Source organism: Mus caroli, unplaced genomic scaffold (assembly GCF_978045245.1).
Source record: "Mus caroli unplaced genomic scaffold, Mus_caroli_1 scaffold_8, whole genome shotgun sequence".
Taxonomy (NCBI): domain Eukaryota; kingdom Metazoa; phylum Chordata; class Mammalia; order Rodentia; family Muridae; genus Mus; species Mus caroli.
In genome coordinates, this window is record NW_028227263.1 from 60575797 (window position 1) to 60595154 (window position 19358).

The 19358-nt window shown below is 36.8% G+C and overlaps 1 pseudogene; it reads right to left on the bottom strand.

The window, feature by feature from the left end:
- Positions 1 to 1900: 1900 nt before the first annotated feature.
- The window catches only part of LOC147002943 (vomeronasal type-2 receptor 116-like), a 438646-nt pseudogene continuing 421188 nt past the window's right edge, over positions 1901 to 19358 (bottom strand).

Genomic DNA, 19358 nt, shown 5'->3' on the forward strand with positions numbered 1-19358 from the left:
TTCTGGGAGGTTTCTTACTGCATTGGATGGAGGCAGGTACAGAGACCAATAGTCAAACATCAGGCAAATCTTGCTAAGGTGAAGAATGGGAAATAGAAGTAAACAAGATTTAGGTGTCATGAACATCACAAGAACTAGATAGTCAACTAATTTGGAACTAAGTAGAGAGTATACATGAAGTATATCTAGATCCCTTATATACTTTTAGCAAGTGTGATTCTTGGTCTTCATGTGAGTCCCCTAAGAAATGGAGCAGTTTTGTTTCAGTGTCTGTCCCCTGCTTTAACTCTCCTTTCCCCAACCTGGACTGCCTGGATGGTCTTCAATTTAATGAATATGCTTAGTCATCCTGCCTGAAGTGGTAAGCAAGGGGGCTGTGTTACACTTCTCTGAGGAGTGAGCGGCGAATGTGTGTAGGAACTGTGTAAAGGTTAGTTGACAAGGAGAGGAGCAGGAGTATGATTGGAATATTAAATGAATAAAAATAATAAAATATTCCTATATTATATCAACATTTTAGCACAAAATTTCATGAAAGCATCATGATCATATATATTTAATACTAGGAAGTAAGCTTCAAAATATAGATGACATATGTATAATAGCCTAGAAATTATCATTAATTGGTTTCCTTTGATAATCTTATATATTAATGAATGCAATCGATTCATATCTATTCTGCATATCTATACAACTTTCACCAAATTTCATCACACTCTTCACCCAACTTCGTGGCTTTAGTTTTTATTAACTCAGTAGGTTCATTTTGTGATACCAAACTGCACATAGGTTTAGGGACTCTTACTAGAGATTACATATTCTAACATAAGCTGAATCCTCAAAAAGAGAATGAGTTTTCCTCCCATAAGTACCCATTGCTTCCTCAAGCTTATAATGTATATGTGTGTGGAATACAAAATTCTTGCCTGAATGTATGATAGGGTTTATTCTTTTTGATCTTATAAATATTTTGTTTCACAATTAGAAATTCAAGTACTACATCATATTATAAAGATAGTATTACACCCAATTTCTTAGTAACCGGCTCTTAATTTCTTCTCCCTCCCATGCTATGATATTTCCCAAGCCTTGATGATGAGGGGATTTGGTTTGCTGTTTAATTACATCTGGTCTACCCAGTATGTTAGCCTCCATACTTTAAACCATTATACACTTCTGAATTGATTATTGTATATTATATAGATAAGATATAAATAAGCATTTCTGATTTATTTGAGACAAGTCTATGTCTTGGATGATAAACCTAAATATTTAGAAATGCATTTAATAATATGACCACATAGACACAAAAAACAACATATTATTATGGACCTTTTACACCTTTGTCCATGAGGTTTTCAACAACCTTAGAATATAAACCCTAAAACTCATTTATGTTGAACAATCTTCAAGTTAAACTGATAACAAATTATTAATATAAAGCATCATAATTCTAGTCATGGTAAGTGCTATGACATCATCTCACACACAAAATTCTTTAATTAATCTTTGAAATTTTTGATAGCTCTTTTTAAAGATTTCTCTTTTTAATTGTCATTTGTATACATTATCCATGTAACAATATTTGTTCTGGAAAGTATTAATACTTTAAAAATTATACTTGAAATAGATATTAAATGAAATAATTTCTACTTCAAAGATCCAATTTCTAGATTCCAGGCAATTTATTAGCAAAATCTAACCAGCATTAGAGATATAAAAGTGTCTGATGACATAGTTTTATTCTGTAGATTGAGTTCCAGATGATATATTAAGATTTATTATTCACATTATATTCTATGTTATTTCATGGTAGAATCTTCAAATTTTGATATAATGTTTAATTAGTAGAAAGCAGCCTTGTGCTGATGTAGATGCGTTTGGAAAACTATGTAAGTGGTTAAATTTGATTAATAATTGAAATTTTAGAATGTGGTTTGCTATACTTGTAAAAAGAATTTTTTGTTGACTTAATAAAATAATGTAGCACTTTGAGGCAAAGTCACAAAGTAGTAGTCTTGCATTAGAGGTGAAGAAACAGAAGACCTCCACAGCAACCATTGCCTTGCCCTTGGTGCTGTGGTAGACAGGAAGAAAATTGATCCAGACACTGCAGAAAATCAGTATGCTGAATGTCAGGGTTTGATTTCATTGAATGCATAACACAAATTCCTGGCCAGGAGACTACAGTAAAACTGGATGCTGCAGCAGAGCCCATGTATCCTAGGACACGGTAGAAAACAATCACTCAACTTTTTTTTTTTTTATAAACAATGATAACGTGGTCACATACTACATGTACAGTATCAACAAATAGAGAAATTCCCACCTAGATTCCACAAAATATCAGTTGGATTGTGGTACATATGAGAATGATGTAGGTAGATTCACCTGACAAAAGTAGCCCCCTCATTCTTCCTCTTTGCACAGTGATCTTGAATGCCAGTACCATAGTAATTGTTTCTGTCAGGACAGTAGAGGCAGGATACATCTGTTCATAGTGGGACGAACAATGTAGAGCAAGAAACATAAAACAAAATGTGAGGAAGATGATTAGGACATAACTGAGAATTTCATTATTTGCCTGGACTATGGGAGTTTCTGTGTGTTTCAAAAAGACACAGCACACATCTGCTGTAAGAGCAGAGAAGCACATAGCTAAGTCAGTAAGTTTAATTCTCAAGGGGTCTTCATAAGCAAGAGAGAGCACAACTTTTTGAGGAAGTGTTTTTGATATCTGTTGGTGTACTGATCCTCTAGACACTTCAAACATTGATCCATGTTTACTATAGAAATAGACATATTCTCAGATTTAATTGCTCTGTATATGTCACAAGGTAAACTAAATTCATGAATTGGAAAATCATAACTAAAATATACTTTCATATTGTGGGTGGTATTTTGGATTATATATGTGGAAGCTGCATAAGATGTAATCCTAGATACCAATGCTAGTCACTTTTATGCTATCTATTGTAATAATGCATATTAATATTTATCTTATATATTCCAGATGTGTATGATAATAAAAAAACCCAAAAATATACTGTACCATAGTATTCACTTTTCTATAATAACATAACTTGGATTGGTTAATCATGGAAAAAGATTTTTGTCATTAATAATTTTGTATATTATGTAAATCATGAACTTAGAAAAAGCCATGTCCAAGTATCTTATGGACTAATTATCAGCAATAAGTTTGTCCCACATATGGTTTCAAGTGGTTCCTTAAACATAAAACTACACCACTCCCTTTCTTAGAAAAGTATCTAAAACTAACATTTACTAAACCATTTTGATTTATAACTAGGTTTGAAATACTTGTCCTTATACACACATATAGGCCGATTCCTCATAGTTCAGTGTGGAAACTTGTCTAGGCAAAAGAAACAAAGCATTAGAGAAAACAATACTTACTAAAAATTTACAGTTTTGGTCTCCTGCCAAAAGATACATAAACAAAAATCAATTCTTCACCTGAACTCAAAATCGAAAATAATAGTTATAAACATTATAAGAGATAGATAAAAAGAATTAGATGTATATATGTCATAATTTTCACAGTAGAACCCATAAAAATCTCAGAGCAATGGCTGTGTAATGTGAACTGTTCAAGTACAAATACTTTAGAAATCACAAGTAGAATATCAAAGACCATTAGGCAACAAGCTTGCATAGAGTCCAACAGACTATTAAGGAATATAGAGAGTTCAAAAAGTTGCCTTTCCCAAGGAGAGCACACCAACAATAATCAGTTCATAATAAAACTGTATTCCCTGAAAACAAGTTAGTAGTATTATACAGACGATTTATGTTGTATTTAGAAATAAATGTATATGCAGGAATACTTGTATTAAGTGGTTGTAAAATTGAAAAAAAAAGAGGTGTTTGGGAGTAGAAAGGAAAGATAAGGTTTAAATGCCATAGTAGTATTATAATTTCCAAAAAAAAATATTAGTGTTAAAAAAGCATCTAGCATTTTGCTGCATAAAAGAAACAGTGCACACTGGGCAGTGGTGGCACACACATTTAATCCCAGCACCTGGGAGGCAGAGGCAGATGGATTTCTGAGTTTGAGGCCAGCCTGGTCTATAAAGTGAGTTCCAGGACACCCAGGGCTACACAGAGAATCCCTGACTCGAAAAACAAAAACAAAAACAAAACAAAACAAACAAACAAAACAAAACAAACAAAAAACAAACAAACAAAAAACAAAAAAGAAAGAAAAGAGAAGAGAAGAGAAGAAAAGAAAAGAAAAGAAAAGAAAAGAAAAGAAAAGAAAAGAAAAAGAAACAGTGCAATAACAAACACAAAAGATACCTTGGATTACAAGAATGGAAGAAGGAATTCCAAGCAAATGTTCCATGAAACAACCTGGAGTTGCCATACTAATATACAATAAAATAGACTTTCAACAAAAGTTATGAAGCCTGATGGGGAAGGACACTTCATTTTCATAAAATTGAGAATCCCCCTAGGAAATAGTCAATTCTGAACATCTATGTCCCAAAAGCAAGGGCACCTATATTCATAAAAGAAGCATTACTTAAGCCCAAAACACACACTGAACCCCACCCAATAATAAGAAGACACTTCAACAACGCATTCTCACCAATTTGCAGGTAATTGAAACAGAAATGGAACAGAGACACAGTTAAATGGATAGAGATTATGGAACAAATGGATTTAAGAGATATCTATAGAACATTCATCCTAAAACAAGAGAATATAACTTCTTCTCAGCACCTCACCATACCTTCTCTAAAATCTAACATATTATTGGTCACAAAACAACCCTCCACCAATATAAGAAGATTGAAATAATCCCAGGAATCCTTTAAGATCAACATGGGCTAGGCTGGTCTTCAATAACAGAAAAAATGAAACATCAGAAAGACCACATACACAGGGAAACTGAGCAACTCTCTACTTAATGATAACTTGTCAAGGAAGAAATACATAAAGAAATTAAAGACTTCCTGGAATTTCATGAAAATATTGAACAACATACCCAAGCTTATGGGACACAATGAAAGAAGTGCTAAGAGGAATATTGAAAGCATTCAGTGCCCTGGTAAAGAAACAGGAGAGCTCTTACACTAGCCCCTTAACAGCACACTTGAGAGGTCTAGAAAAAAAAGAAGAAAACTCACCTAAGAGGAATAAATAGAAGAAAATAGTCAAGCACAGGGCTGAAATGAACCAAATAGAAACAAAGAGAACAATACAAAGAATCAAAACAAACAAACAAACAAACAACCCAAAAGCTGGTCCTTTGAGAGAATCAACAACATTGATAAACTGCTAGCCAAAATTACTAAATGTCCCAGAGGCCGTATCCAAATTAAATTAACAAAATCAGAAATGAAAAAGGAAACATATCAGAAATAGAGGAAATTCAACAAATATCAGAACCTACTACAAAATTCTATATTCAATAAAAATGGAAATTTTAGAAAAATTCGATGGTTTTCTAGACAGATACCACATAGTAAAGTTAAGTCGACAGCAGAAAATGTACCTAAACATGCTCCTACTGCACAAGGAAATAGAGGAAATCATAAAAAAAGATCCCAACTAAAAAGCACAGGGCCAGATATATTTAAGGCAGAATTCTACCAGATCTTCACAGAAAACGTGACACCAATATTCCTCAAAACATTCCATAATATAGAAAAAGAAGGAATAATTCCAAATTCATTCTATGAAGCTATACTTACTCTGACACCTAAACTACACAAGAATCCAGCCAAAAATGAGACCTTTAGACAAATCTTGCTCATGAATATCAATGGATAAATACTTAATAAAATGCTTGAAAACTGAATTCAAGAACACACCACAACCATCATCCACGTTGACTAAGTAGGATTCATCAGAGGGATACATTCTTGGTTCAATGTGCAAAAAAATCAATTACCATATTCCACTATATAAACAAACTCAATGGAAAAAAATCACATGGTTATCTCCTTAGATGCAGAAAAATAATTTGAAAATAATACAACACTTCTTCTTGTTAAAAGTATTGTAGAGGTCAGGATTTCAAGGCCCATACCTAAACATGATAAAAGCTATTTACTGCAAACCAACAGCCAATATCACATTTAACGGAGAGATACTTGAGGCAATCTCACTAAAATCAGGAACAAGAAAAGGATAACCACTCTATATCTATTCAATATAACACTAGACATACTAGCAAGAACAACAAGACTACAAAAAGAAATCAAGGGGAGATAAATTGGCAAAGAAAACATAAATGTATCACTAGGTGCACATAATATATGAGTACACATAAGTGACACAAAAATTCTACCAGAGGATATCTTCAGCTTATAAACAACTTAACAATGTGGCCAGATATAAAATTAACTCAAACAAATCAGTAGCCTTCCTTTATACAAATAAAAACCGACTGTGAAATAAATTGGAAGAACAAATTACTTCAAAATAGCCACAAATAGCATAACCTACCTTTAGTAACTGTAACCAAACAAGTGAAAGACCTGTATGACCATAAATTGAAGTGTCTCAAGAAAAAAAGCAAAGAAGGTCTCAGAAAATGGAGAGATCTCCCATGCTCATGGAATGACAGAAATTACATAGTAAAAATGGCCATCCTACCAAAGCAAACTACGGATTCAATGCAATCCCCATCAAAATCCCAACATAATTCTTCAAAGACATGAAACATCAATTCTCAAATTATTCTGTAAAGCAAAAAAACCCAGAGTAGCAAAAACAATACTTAACAATAAAGGAACTTCTGGGGAAATCACCATCCCTTACTTCAAGGTTTTCTACAGAGCAATAGTATTAAGAACTTCATAGTATTGGCACAGAGACAGACACTATGATCATTGGAATAGAATAGAAGTCCCAGAAATAAAAGCACACACTTATGGACACTTGATCTTTGACAAAAAAATAAAATAAAAAAATATACAATGGAAAGAAAAAAAAACTTCAATAAATGGTGCTAGTCTAAGTGGCTGTTTGTATATAGAAGAGTGAAAATAGACCTATATTTGTTACCTTGCTCAAAGCTCAATTCCAAGTGGATCAAGAGCCTCAACATAAAACCAGATATACCAAAACAAATAGAAGACAAACTGGGAAAGAACCTTGAACTCATTGATACAGGGGGAAATTTCCTAAATAGAACTCCAATGGCTTATGCTCTAAGATCAAGAATTGACAAATGGACACTTATGGAACCGGAAAGCTTCTGTAAGGCAAAGGGTATAGTCAATAAGACAAATCAGCAACCTACAGAATGGGAAAAATTATCCATTAACCTCACATCCAACAGAGGGATAACATCCAAAATATAGAAAGATTCAAGAAGCTATCCACCAAAAACCCAAACAAACCAATCAAAATATGGGGTATATAATTCAACATAGAATCCCCAGCAGAGTAATCTCAAATGGCTGGAAAGCACCTAAAAAATGTCCAAACCCCTTTGTGATTAGGGAAATACAAATCAAAACGACCCTAAGAATCTACCTTACACTAATCAGAATGGCTAAGGTCCAAACATTAGGGGATGAGACATGTTAGTGAGGATGTGGAGAAAGAGGAAAACTCCTCTACTGCTGGTGGGGTTGCAAACTGGTACAACCACTCTGGAAGTCAATAAGAAGTTTCTTCAGAAAACTTGAAATAGATCTACCTAAAGATCCAGCAATACCACTCTTGGGAATATTCCCAATTGATATCGTACAATACCACAGAAGCATGTGTTCAACTATGTTCATAGCAGCTTTATTTGTGATATCCAGAAGCAGGAAACAACACAGATGTCCCAAGACAGAAGCATGGATACAGAAAATGTTTCTCATTTACACAATGGAATATTACTGACTTATTAAGTATGAGGACATCCTGAGTATTGTAGGAAAATGGGTGGAACTAGAAAATGTCATCTTGAATAAAGTTACTCAGATCCAAAAAAAAAAAAATGGTATGGATTCACAAATAAGTTGATATTAGCCTAAAAAATATATAGAATATCCAAGATACAGTACACAGAACTCAAAAAGTTCAATAAGCTGAAGGGACCAAGTGAGAATGTCAGTCCTACTTGAGAGGGAGAAGAATCAAATACAAGGGGGAGGCAGGGAGGAGCCTGGTAGGGAAATTGGATTGGGGCAGTGAGTAGAGGGGACCTCATCTGGTATTGGCTAAAGAATAAGGACTGGAGCCCTGAGGGGCAGCAAAAAGTACAGAACCCAATAACCTCAGGAGTTGGGAGGGGCAGCAGAAAGTACAGAACCAGATAACCTCGGGAGTTGGGAGATTGGGAGGACACTCCACAATGCACCAGAAACCTGGGGTGTAAGAAACTCTTGAGAGTTGAAGGGAAGGACTTTGGATAAAATGCCCACCAACAGGGAGGGGAAAATTATAGAGCTGATCTCTAGCAGAAAGACAGGGCATGAAGTGATTGGGCGTGTGGGGGAGGGGGGGGAAGAGGGGAGGGCGGGAGCCATGGCCTCAGACATGGCCTTGTTCATATTTTCTAGCTTACATAAACACTCCTGAGAGAACATTCGTGGTCATAACAGTAAGAATGTTTGTGGGTAAATAGGACACTGTGACCATTGGTTCCAGGAGCTGAAGGCCACCTCAGAGAGCCTCCGGGCTCTTCCCCCCTTCCTTGGAGCCTCCTCTTGCTTATGCCTATATTGACACTCTTAAATAAAGTTTTCAGAGCTTGGTCAGTATAATTGACTTGCTTTCATTTTTCCTGTCTCTTTATCCTCCCACTTTCTCACTCCCATGCCCTAGGTTCTCAGTGATTATCCCTGCAGGTTGGGGCATACTGGCACCCAGTGTGTGCCTCTGGGTCTGGGGTCTGAGAGAGACCACTCTTCTCACTGAACTGCAGCTTCTTCAGGAGGTGAGTGAAGGTCTGCACTGAACCGTTGCTTCATCAAGAAGTGAGTGAAGGTTCACACTGAACTGCTGCTTCGTCAAGAATTTGTTCACATTGGGTCTCCACTTTACCAAGAGGTGAGTGAAGACCTGCACTGGGCCACAGCTTTGTCAATAAGTGAGTGAAGGTTCGCACTGAACAGCCACTTCATCAGGAAGTGAGTGAATGTTCGCATTGGGTCACTGCTTCATTAGGAAGTGAGTGAAGATCTGCAGGAGATCACAGCAGTGTCATTCCTACTGTGAAATTGATCTGAGAAAGGTAGGAAGAGTGGCTTTACTATGGAACAAGCAGTAAGTAAGCATGAATTGTTTTTAAGGGATTTCAAGGAATCTCTCAAGACATGAGTAACATAGGTTAAGAAAATTTGTTCACAGCTGCTCCAAGTGGGAGGAATAGGGTTTAAAATAAAATAAAATAAAATAAAATAAAATAAAATAAAAAGAGTAAAAACAAAACTGAAAAACAAAATAACAAATGTTAGAAAAATTCTTAGCTCAAGTACATTTATGTTGTTCTTAATTCCCAGAAGTAGGAATGGTAAATATAAAATGAAAGAATTTGACAAGTTGAGGAGTGAGGTGAATGTTCTTGCCACAGCCCCAAGAAGTGTGACCAGGGGGCCTGCCAGAAGGAGGGTTTGTACATCCTAAATACATGAACCATTACCAAATGTCAGTGGGAGCAGTTAGGTCTGCAGTTGGGCCCACACCAGGTTTTCAATCACAAGTGGCAAGAACCCATTTATGTATATCATTTGTTATGGCTGTCATAGTATTGTGAATTTGGGTATTATTGCCTTTCCTTGAAAGGTGATTAATGATCATATCTATGGCTGGGTCAGCACTGATATTTCTTTTCACTGCCCCAGTCACAGGAGACTGGAATTTTGTGAAGAACTCCTCAAACTACTGGTGAATTGCCCAGTTCTCTGGATTCCCAGAAGAACTCTTAAGAATTGGCAACAGATGCAAAGTAACAAGAGAGCCTTTATGCAAAGTAACAAGAGAGCCTTTATTCAAGTCAAACCCACATGGAAAACCTTCCCAATGTGAGGGATAGGAGTATGGGTTAGGAGTGCATCTAGGGGTTGGGAGTTTTTATACACATAGAAGCATAAGCAGGGATACTCAGTGTTCAAGGTTACATGACAGGAGCAGTTCTTGTGGAAGCACACAAAAGTTGTTCTGAGAAAAGGAGGTTCACAAGCAGCCACAAATGGAGGATAATGTAGTTTATAGAACATATTGGGTGGAAGATGCTGCTTGTGCCCTAGACTGCACACTGCCTACCCTACTAGGTCTTGTGTGTTGTAGATGAGGTGGCACAGAATTAACAATTCAAACTCCTGGAGTTAATTAGACCATTGCAGAAATATGCTATGAATAAGGCAGCAAATTATTCCCAGGGGTGCCCTTTATACCCTCCACTCAAGTAAGCATTTTATTCAAGCACCTGTTCAGGGTTGGCTGGCATTATCTGTAACACAGATTTTTTTAATTAGGTATTTTCCTCATTTACATTTCCAGTGCTATCCCAAAAGTCCCCCATAACCTCCCCCCAACTCCCATACCCACTCACTCCCAATTTTTGGCCCCGGAGTTCCCCTGTACTGGGGCATATAAAGTTTGCAAGTCCAATGGGCCTCTCTTTCCAGTGATGGCCAACTAGGCCATCTTTTGATACATATGCAGCTAGAGTCAAGAGCTCTGGGGTACTGGATAGATCATAATGATGTTCAACCTATAGGGTTGCATATCCCTTTAGCTCCTTGTGTACTTTCTCTAGGTCCTCCATTGGGGGCCCTGTGAACCATCCAATAGCTGACTGAACATCCACTTAGTTTTTACTAGGCCCCAGCATAGTCTCACTAGAGACAGCTATATCAGGGTCCTTTCAGCAAAATCTTGATAGTGTATGCAATGGTGTCAGCGTTTGGAGGCTGATAATGGGATGGATCCCTGGATATGGCAGTCTGTAGATGGTCCATCCTATTGTCTCAGCTCCAAACTTTGTCTCTGTAACTCCTTCCATGGGTGTTTTGTTCCCAATTCTAAGAACTTTTGTTCAAACTTTTGTCTTCGAGTTCTTCTTGAGTTTCATGTGTTTTGCAAGTTGTAACTTATATCTTGGGTATTCTGGGTTTCTGGGCTAATATCCACTTATCAGTGAGTACATATTGTGTGACTTCCTTTGTGATTGGGTTACCTCACTCAGGATAACGCACTCCCTGTCCAACCATTTGCCTAGGAATTTCATAAATGCATTCTTTTTAATAGCTGAGTAGTACTCCATTATGTAAATATACCGTATATTTTTGTATCCATTCCTCTCTTGAGGGGCATCTGGGTGCTTTCCAGCTTCTGGCTATTATAAATAAGGTTGCTATGAACACAGTGGAGCATGTTTCTTTCTTACTAGTTGGAACATCTTCTGGATATATGCCCAGTAGAGGTATTGTGGGATCCTCCATTAGTACCATGTCCAATTTTCTGAGAAACCACCAGACTGATTTCCAGAGTGGTTGTACAAGCTGGCAATCCCACCAACAGTGGAGAAGTGTTTCTCTATCTTCACATCCTCGCCAGCATCTGCTGTCACTTGAATTTTTGATCTTAGCCATTCTGACTGGTGTGAGATGGAATCTCAGGGTTTTTTGATTTGCATTTCCCTGATGATTAAGGATGCTGAACATTTTTTCATGTGTTTCTCAGCTATTCGGTATTCCTCAGATGACAATTCTTTGTTTAGCTTTGAGCCACATTTTTAAATGGGGTTATTTTATTTTCTGGAGTCTACCTTCTTGAGTTCTTTATATAAATTGGATATTAGTCCTCTATCTGATTTAGGATAGGTAAAGATCCTTTCCCAATCTGTTGGTGGCCTTTTTGTCTTATTGAAGGTGTCTTTTGCCTTACAGAAGCTTTGCAGTTTCATGAGTTCCCAGTTGTCAATTCTGGATCGTAACACACAAGCCATTGCTGTTCTATTCAGGAATTTTTCCCCTGTGCCAATATCTTCCAGGCTTTTCCCCACATTCTCCTCTTTAAGTTTCAGTGTCTCTGGTTTTATGTGGAGCTCCTTGATCCACTTAGATTTGACCTTAGAACATGGAGATAGGAATGGATCAATTCACATTCTTCTACATGATAACCACCAGTTGTTCCTGCGCCATTTCTTGAAAATGCTGTCTTTTTTCCACTGGATAGTTATAGCCCCCTTGACGAAGATCAAGTTATCATAGGTGTGTGGGTTCATTTCTGGATCTTCAATTCTATTCCACTGGTCTACTTTTCTGTATTTATACCAGTACCATGCCGTTTTTTATCACAATTGCTCTGTAGTAAAGCTTTAGGTCAGGCATGGTGATTCCACCAGAAGTTCTTTTATCCTTGAGAAGAATTTTTGCTATCCTAGGTTTTTTGTTATTCTAGATGAATTTGCAGATTGTTCTTTCTAATTCGTTGAAGAATTGAGTTGGAATTTTGATGGGGATTGCATTGAATCTGTAGATTGCTTTTGGCAAGATAGCCATTTTTACAATGTTGATCCTGCCAATCGATGAGCATGGGAGATCTTTCCAACTTCTGAGATCTTCTTTAATTTCTTTCTTCAGGGACTTCAATTTCAGAAGTTATAATACAGTTCTTTCACTTATTTAGAGTCAGGCCAAAGTATTTTATATTATTTGTGAATATTGAGAAGGGTGTTGTTTCCTGAAATTTTTTCACAGCCTGGTTATTCTTTGTGTAGAGAAAGACCATTGAATTGTTTGAGTTAATTTTATATCCAGCTACTTCACCGAAGCTGTTTATCAGGTGTAGGAGTTCTCTGGTGGAACTTTTAGGGTCACTAATATATACTCTCATATCATCTCCAAAAAGTGATATTTTGACTTCTTCTTTTCCAATTTGTATCCCTTTGATCTCCTTTTGTTGTCGAATTGCTCTGGCTAGGACTTCAAGTACAATGTTGAATAGGTACGAAAAAAGTGGGCAGCCTTGTCTAGTTCCTGATTTTAGTGGGATTGCTTCCAGCTTCTCACCATTTACTTTGATGTTGTCTACTGGTTTGCTGTAGATTGCTTTTATCATGTTTAGGTATAGGCCTTGAATTCCTGATCTTTCCAAGACTTTTATCTTGAATGGGTGTTGGATTTTGTCAAATGCTTTCTCTGGATCTAACGACATGAGAATGTGGTTTTTATCTTTGACTTTGTTTATATAATGGATTATTTTGATGGATTTCTGTATATTAAACCATCCCTGCATTCCTGGAATAAAACCTACTTGGTCAAGATGAATAATTGTTTTATTGTGTTCTTGGATTCTGATAGCGAGAATTTTATTGAGTATTTTTGCATCGATATTCCTAAGGGAAATTGGTCTGAAGTTCACTATCTTTGTTGGATCTTTCTGTGGTTTAGGTATCAGAGTAATTGTGGCTTCATAGAATGTGTTGGGTAGAGTTCCTTCTCTTTCTATTTTGTGGAATAGTTTGTGCAGCACTGCAATTAGATCTTCTTTGAAAGTTTGATAGAACTCTGCACTAAACCCATCTTGTCCTGGGCTTTTTTTGGTTGGCAGACCATTAATGACTGCTTCTATTTCGTTAGGGGATATGGGACTGTTTAGATCGTTAACTTGACTCTGGTATAAATTTGGTACCTGGTATCTGTCTAGAAATTTGTCCATTTTTTCGAGGTTGTCCAGTTTTGTTCAGTATAGCCTTTAGTAGAAGGATCTGCTGGTGTTTTGGATTTCATCATGGGTTTGTTGTTATGGCTCCCTTTTCATTTCTGATTTTGTTAATTAGGATGCTGTCCCTGAGCCCTGTAGTGATTTTGGCTAAGGATTTATCTATCTAGTTGATTTTTTCAAAGAACCAGCTCTTTGTTTGGTTGATTCTTGGAATAGTTCTTCTTGTTTCCACTTGGTTGATTTCACCCCTGAGTTTGATTATTTCCTGCTGTCTACTCCTCTTGGGTGAATTTTCTTCCTTTTGTTCTAGAACGTTTAGGTATGTTGTCAAGTTGCTAGTGTGTGCTGTCTCTAGTTTCTTTTTGGAGGCACTCAGAGGTATGAGTTTCCCTCTCAGAAATACTTTCATAGTGTCCTATAAGTTTGGATATGTTGTGGCTTCTTTTTCATTAAACTCTAATAATTCTTTAATTTCTTTCTTTATTCCTTCCTGACCAAGGTATCATTGAGAAGAGTGTTGTTCATTTTCCACGAGAATGTTGGCTTTCCATTATTTATGTTGTTATTGAGGATCAGCCTTAGTCCATGGTGGTCTCATAGAATGCATGGGATGATTCAATATTTTTGAATATGTTGAGGCCTGTTTTGTGACCAATTATGTGGTCAATTTTGGAGAAGGTACCATGAGGTGCTGAGAAGAAGGTATATCCTTTTGTTTTAGGATAAAATGTTCTGTAGATAACTAAGTCAATTTGTTTCATCACTTCTGTTAGTTTCACTGTGTCCCTGTTTAGTTTCTAGTTTCTGTTTCCATGAACTGTCCATTGATGAAAGTGGTGTGTTGAACTCTCCCATTATTATTGTGTGAGGTGCAATACGTGCTTTCAGCTTTACCAACGTTTCTATAATGAATGTGGCTGCCCTTGCATTTCAAGCATTGATATACAGAATTGAGAGTTCCTCTTGGAGGATTTTACCTTTGATGAGTATGAAGTGTCCCTCCTTGTTTTTCTTGATGATTTTGGGTTGGAAGTCGATTTTATTCAATATTAAAATGGCTACTCCAGCTTGTTTCTTCAGACCATTTGCTTGGAAAATTGTTTTCCAGCATTTCACTCTGAGGTAGTGTCTGTCTATTTCCCTGAGATTGGTTTCCTGCAAGCAGCAGATTGTTGGGTCCTGTTTGTGTAGCCAGCCTGTTATTCTTTGTCTTTTATTGGGGAGTTGAGTCCATTGATATTAAGAGATATTAAGGAAAAGTAATTGTTGCTTCCTATTATTTTTATTTTTAGAGTTGGTATTCTATTTTTGTAGCTGTCTTCTTTTTGGTTTGTTGAGTGATTACTTTCTTGCTTTTTCTAGGGCGTGGTTTCCGTCCTTGTAATTTTTGTTGTTGTTGTTGTTGTTGTTATCAGTTGAAGGGCTGGATTTTTGGAAAGATAATGTGTGAATTTGGTTTTGTCGTGGAAAACTTTGGTTTCTCATCTATGGTAATTGAGAGTTTGGCTGGGTATAGTAGACTGGGCTGGCATTTGTGTTCTCTTAGAGTCTATATAACATCTGTCCAGGATCTTCTGGCTTTCATAGGCTCTGGTGAAAAGTCTGGTGTAATTCTGATAGGCCTGCCTTTATATGTTACTTGAAATTTTTCCCTTACTGATTTTAATATTCTCTCTTTATTTAGTGCATTAGTTATTGTGATTATTATGTGTCAGGAGGAATTTCTTTTCTGGTCCAATCTATTTGGAGTTCTATAGGCTTCTTGTATGTTCATGGGCATCTCTTTCTTTAGGTTTGGGATGTTTTCTTCTATAATTTTGTTGAAGATATTTGTTGGCCCTTTAAGTTGAAAATCTTCATTCTCATCTACTCCAATCATCCGTAGGTTTCATCTTCGCATTGTGTCCTTGATTTCCTGGATGTTTAGAGTTAGGACCTTTTTTTTTTTTTTTTTAATCTGACTGAAATAAGACAGAATCTCAAGACTTGCTTTGATTTGTATTTCCCTGATGAGTAAGTACTTTGAATGTTTCTTTTTATTTAATATTTTTATTAAGTATCTTCCTCATTTACATTTCCAATGCTATCCCAAAAGTCACCCATACCCTCCCCCGCATTCCCATACCCACCCACTCCCACTTTTTGGCCCTGGCATTCCCCTGTACTGGGGCATATAAAGTTTGCAAGTCCAATGGGCCTCTCTTTCCAGTGATGGCCAGCTAGGCCATCTTTTGATACATATGCAGCTAGAGTCAAGAGCTCCGGGGCACTGGTTAGTTCATAATGTTTTTCCACCTATAGGGTTGCATATTCCTTTAGCTCCTTGTGTACTTTCTCTAGCTCCTCCATTGGTGGCCCTATGACCAATCCAATACCTGACTGTGAGCATCCACTTCTCTGTTTGATAGGCCCCGGCATAGTCTCACAAGAGACAGTTCTATCTGGGTCCTTTCAGCAAAATCTTGCTAGTATATGCATGGTGTCAGTGTTTGGAGGCTGATTATGGGAAAGATCCCTGGATATGGCAGTCTCTAGATGGTCCATCCTATTGTCACAGCTCCAAACTTTGTCTCTGTAACTCCTTCCATGGTTGTTTTGTTCCCAATTCTAAGAAGGGGCACAGTGTCCACACTATGGTCTTCGTTCCTCTTGAGTTTCATGCGTTTAGCAAATTGTATTTTATATCTTGGGTATCCTAAGTTTCTGAGCTAATATCCACTTATCAGAGAGTACATATTGTATGAGTTCCTTTGTGATTGGGTTACCTCACTTAGGATGATGCCCTCCAGGTCCATCCATTTGCCTAGAAATTTCATAAATTCATTCTTTTTAATAGCTGAGTAATACTCCATAGTGTAAATGTACCACATTTCTGTATCCATTCCTCTGTTGAGGGGCATCTGGGTTCTTTCCAGCTTCTGGCTATTATAAATAAGACTGCTATGAACATAGTGGAAAATGTGTCCTTCTTACCACTTGGGACATCTTCTGGATATATGCCCAGGTGTGGTATTGCGGTATCCTCCAGTAGTACTATGTCCAATTTCCTGAGGGACCTCCTGACTGATTTCCAGAGTGGTTGTACAAGCAATCCCACCAACAATGGAAGAGTGTTCCTCTTTCTCCACATCCTCGCCAGCATCTGCTGTCACCTGAATTTTTGATCTTAGCCATTCTCACTGGTATGAGGTAGAATTTCAGGGATGTTTTGATTTGCATTTACCTGATGATTAAGGATTTAAACATTTTTTTAGGTGTTTCTCAGCCATGTGGTATTCCTCAGATGACAATTCTTTTTTTTTATATAAGATTTATTTATTTATTACATGTAAGTACACTGTAGCTGTCTTCAGACACACCAAAAGAGGGCGTCGTTACAGATGGTTGTGAGCCACCATGTGGTTGCTGGGATTTGAACTCTGGAACTTCAGAAGAGCAGTCGGGTGCTCTTACCCACTGAGCCATCTCACCAGCCCCAGATGACAATTCTTCGTTTAGCTCTGAACCCTATATTTAATTGGGTTATTTGATTTTCTAGAGTCCACCTTCTTGAGATATATATATATATATATATATATATATATATATATATATATATATATGAGATATTATTCCCCTATCTGGTTTAGGATAGGTAAAAATCCTTTCCCAATCTATTGGTGGATTTTTATCATATTGAAAGTGTTTTCTGCCTTGCAAAAGCTTTGCAATTTTATGAGGACCCATTTGTCGATTCTTAATCTTATAGCACAAGCCATTGCTGTTCTATTCAAGAATTTTTCCCCTGTACCCATATCTTCCAGGATTTTCGCTACTTTCTCCTCTATAAGTTTCAGTGTCTCTGTTTTTATGTGGAGTTCCTTAATCCACTTAGATTTGATCTTAGCACAGGGAGATTGAAATGGATCAATTCCCATTCTTCTACATGATAACAGCCACTTGTGCCAGCACCATTTGTTGAAAATGCTGTCTTTTGTCAACTGGATGGTTTTTGCTCCCTTGTCAAAGATCAAGTGATCATAGGTGTGTGGGTTCATTTCTGGGTCTTCAATTCTATTCCATTGGTCTACATGTCTGTCGCTATACCAACACCATGAAGTTTTTATCACAACTGCTCTGTAGTACAGCTTTTGGTCAGGCCTGGTGATTCCACCAAAGGTTCTTTTATCCTTCAGAAGAGTTTTTGCTATCCTAATTTTTTTGATATTCCAGATTAATTTGCAAATTTCCCTTTCTCATTAGTTGAAGAATTGAGTTGGAATTTTGATGGGGATTGCATTGAATTTGTAGATAGATTTTGGCAAGATAACCATTTTTACTATATTGATCCTGCCAATCCATGATCATGGGAGATCTTTCCATCTTCTGAGATCTTCTTTAATTTCTTTCTTCAGAGACTTGAAGTTCTTATTATACAGGTCTTTCACTTCCTTTGTTAGAGTCACACCAAGTTATTTTATATTATTTGTGACTATTGAGAAGGCTGATGTTTCCCTAATTTCTTTCTCAGCCTGTTTGTCCTTTGTGTACCGAAGCCATTGACTTGTTTGCCTTAATTTTATATCCAGCTACTTCATTGAAGCTCTTTATCAGGCTTTGGAGTTTTCTGACGGAATATATAGGTCACTTATATATACTATCACATCATCTGCAAAAAGTGATATTTTCACTTCTTCCTTTCCAATTTGTATCCCCTTGATCTCCTTTTGTTGTCGAATTGGTCTGGCTAGGACTTCTAGTACAATATTGAATAGGTAGTGAGAACGTGGTCAGCCTTGTCTAGTTCCTGATTTTAGTGGGATTGTTTCCAGCTTCTCACCATTTACTTTGATGTTGGCTACTGGTTTGCTGTAGTTTTCTTTTATCATGTTTTAGTATGGGCCTTGAATTCCTAATCTTTCCAAGACTTTTATCATGAATGGGTGTTGGATTTTTGTCAAATGCTTTCTCTGGATCTAATGAGATGGTCATGTGGTATTTGTCTTTGAGTTTGTTTATATACTGGATTACATTGATGTAGTTCCATATATTGAACCATCCCTGCATCCCTGGGATGAAATCTACTTGGTCAGGATGGATGATTTTTTGATGTGTTCTTGGATTTGGTTACTGGGAAATTTATTGAGGATTTTTGCATTGATATTCATAAAGGAAATTGCTCTGAATTTCAAAATCTTTGTTGGGTCTTTTTGTGGTTTAGGTATCAGAGTAATTGTGGCTTAATAGAATGAGTTGGGTAGAGTACCTTCTATTTCTATTTTGTGGAATAGTTTGTGAAGAACTGGGATTAGATCTTCTATGAAGGTCTGATAGAACTCTGCACTAAACTCATCTGGTCCTGGACTTTTTTTGGTTGGGAGACTATTAATGACTGCTTCTATTTCCTAGAGCATATAGGACTGTTCAGATCATTAACCTGATCTGGATTTAACTTTGGTACCTGGTATCTGTCTAGAAATTTGTCCATTTCATCCAGGTTCTCCAGTTTTGTTGAGTATATCCATTTGTAGAAGAATGTGGTGGTATTTTGGATTTCTTCAGGATCTGTTCTTGTGTCTCTGTTTTCATTTCTGATTTTGTTAATTAGGATGTTTTCCCTGTGCTCTCTAGTGAGACTGGCTAAGGGTTTATCTATCTTGTTGATTTTCTCAAAGAACCAGCTCCTTGATTGGTTAATTCATTCAATAGTTCTTCTTGTTTCCACTTGGTTG